Raw genomic sequence first — 3517 nt, forward strand, 5'->3', positions numbered from 1 at the left:
TTATCTCGGCAATCCTTGCTCAATCCATGGAAATTAAAAGCTTGGCGTCCAGCTTAGTTATAATTAAATTAGTCCTCCATAGTAGTTTTCAATTAAAATAAGATATTCAATGGTTGCAGTCGGTGGAAGTCCATCATCGAAAATTTGAAATTTTCGGCCACGTGCCACCGAACGTATCACGTCGGGGTCACCAATGTAGGCTAATTAACCTTAGATTAATTAGTTAGATGCGGCCTACTCCACATGTTAGTGGCAGTGGTATTAAAACATCAAAGATGTAAAACAATTAACAACTTTTATTAATGAAATAAGTACATTGCGCGTAACTACGAAGTTATGCCTGTGATAGCTACCAACCGACTGTCTAGAGAGGCGACTCTCTCTCCCGCTCGCTTGTTCTTAATTTCATGCATGAGTCGATTTTGAGTTTATGTTTTTCAGGTGTATATAATATGGATATTATTACTATAATATACATTATTGATGGTTATATTATAATTATAAAATATTATATTAATATTAATGACTATTTGACTAATTTTTAATATAAACAGTTCAACTTTCAACTAAAACAATTAGTTTTCTGCAAAAAAAAAGATTTTGAATAAAATACATAAATTTAAAAAAATGGTTGAAATTGTTTTCAACAAAATAGCTAAATTTTTGAACAAAAATTTGAATTTTTATTCAAAAGGCTGAATTGTATACTAGAAGAAACGGAATTTTTAATAAAATACATTAACTTTGCAAAAAAGACATTTATTTTCCACCAAGTCTCATTTTCGATACAAAAATTAATGTTTAATCACAGTTAATTTTTCGACAAAAATAATTATTTTCTTGTAGTTAAAAGAAATTAATTTTTAAACAAAAACAATCAAAAATTGTCTACAAAATACTTAAATTTTCAGAAAACAAATTTTTTCAACTAAATTGATATACCAACAACCAAAAAAAACTACATTTTTAACAAAGCAGTTCCAATTTAAACCTGAAAAGTTGAAAATAATTAAAATTCTTTGGAATTGCTTTAAATTATTAAAATTAATTGAAAATGTTTGGAATGTTTTAAAACATCCTAAAATATTTAAAATCCTTTGAAATCTCTTGAAATTTTGCAATGCTCTTGAAAATTGTTTGAAATTTTAAAAATACCCTAAAATATTTTAAATCCTTTAAAATCTCCTACTAAATTATTAAAATTAATGGAAAATTCCTTGGAATCTATTAAAATATCTTAAGATATATCAAATCATTTGAAATCTCATATTAAATTACCGTAATCAATTGAGAATTCCTTGGTACCTTTAAAAATACTCTCAAGTATTTCGAAACCTTCAAAATATTTTGAAACACCTTGATATCTTTTCAAGATTTATAAGGTACTATGGAGTTTTTTTAAACAACCCTGCTATAATTGTTCAAATTCTTTGAAATTCCTTTAAATTATAAAAATGAATTGAAAATTCATTGACATCTTTTTGAACATCCTCAAATACTTAAAATCCTTTCAAATCTTTTAAAATCTCTTGAAAATTCCTTGAAAATTTAAAAAAAACCCTAAAATATTTCAAATCTTTTACAATCTGATACTAAATTAGTGAAATCAACTGAGAATTCCTTGGAATCTGCTAAAATATCCTAAAATATAATAAATCCTTAAAAATCTCAAATTAAATGACCGTAATCAATTAAAGATTCCTTGCAACATTTTGAAATTCTCTCAAATATTGCAATACCTTCAAAATATTTTGACCTACCTCGACCTCTTTCTTAAGATTTTTGAAGTGCTTCTTTAAAACTCTTTGAAATTCCTTAAAATTATAAAAATAAGATGGGCGTAAATTAAATTCCCTTCGCTAAGCTATTCCATTGAGTTCTTACAACCTCATAATTTTTTCTGAGACATGGCTCCATACCAATATTGATAATGTCGAGTTGGGTTTCCTAGGCTACGATATCTTTAGGTGCGACAGAAGTGTTCTGACTAGCCAAAACGCACTGGGTGGTGGGGTCCTAATAGCATCCGAACACTGCCTGGAGAGTGTAGAAATCACCACTAATGTTAATACGGTAGAACATGTGTTCATGAGGTTCTTCACCAACTCTAAAACCCACATAATTGGCGTTTTTTACATTCCTCCTAATGCCAACTTACAAAGCTATATTGATTTTAGTACTATATGTGAGGAAGTTCTATGCTGTTTCCCTGATGCAACCGTTTATATTTTTGGTGATTTTAATATGCCCTATGTAATGTGGAATTTAAACTCCGAACAAGTTCCCAGCTGTATCCCCAAACCTGGTTCTTCACAGCTGTGTGTTGACATCTCGTCTACTGTATCCGATGTCCTTGATTACTTAAATCTTTCACAATTGAACAACAACTGCAATGTGTATGGGGCTTTGTTAGATTTATTATTTACCAACAATATTCTTGACACCTTACACGTAGAATTTGATCCATTATTACCCGTAGATATCTATCACCCTCCCCTCACACTTGATCTTAGAGGGGACTTTGTAGCTAGTGATTTAAACCACCTTACACCTAACTTTGTCCGATTTAATTTTAAGAAAGCGAACGCTGCGGCAATTAGTCACTTTATTCATGAAGTGGACTGGGACACTCTTTATACTTATATTTTTACTGCAATTAATTACTTTGTTCCCATAACAATTTTTAAACCCTCCTCCTATCCCCCTTGGTTCGACAGTAATTTAAAACATGGTATTATTGCCAAGAAAATTGCTCACGCGAATTACAAACAATCTCGCAATCTGAATGATTACCAACAATTTTCAAATCTTCGAACGCAATGTAAAAAGCTTTCGGATACATGTTATAAATCCTTTCTTGCGAATACTGAAAGTGCCATTATATCTAATCCTAAATCTTTTTGGAATTATATACATGCTATCAGAAACGATAATAACTTGCCTAACGAAATGTTCAATAACGACGAACACGCGAACACTAGTGAGAATATAGCAGAACTTTTTTCTAAAAATTTTAAGACTGTGTTTAAAGAACCGATCTCTAGCGATGTTCACTTTAAGCAAACTGACTTTATAGACCTCTCCAATTTAACAGTCAGTAAAAATGAAATTATGTGCAAGCTTTCTAGATTAGATCTGAATAAAGGGGCCGGGCCTGATGGTATACCGCCCTCTGTTCTGAAGTCGTGTCTCTCCGCGTTTATTACTCCACTACACCTAATTTATAACTTGTCAATCTCTAAGGGTTACTTCCCTCATGAGTGGAAGAAGGGCATAGTTGTTCCCATCTTTAAATCTGGTAACCGTAAGGATGTTAAAAACTACAGACCAATAACTATACTTAATTCCATGGCTGAAGTTTTTGAGAGTATTATTTATGACCATCTTAACCTTGCTTCTAGCAACACTATTATAGAGGAGCAGCACGGTTTCATGAGAAAGAAATCTACGGTAACTAATCTTTGTATCTACACGCATTATTTATCTCAAAATCTTGAATTGGGCTCTCAAGTCGACG

The sequence above is a fragment of the Belonocnema kinseyi genome, chromosome 2 (genome assembly GCF_010883055.1).
Source record: "Belonocnema kinseyi isolate 2016_QV_RU_SX_M_011 chromosome 2, B_treatae_v1, whole genome shotgun sequence".
NCBI classification, from domain to species: Eukaryota; Metazoa; Arthropoda; class Insecta; order Hymenoptera; family Cynipidae; genus Belonocnema; species Belonocnema kinseyi.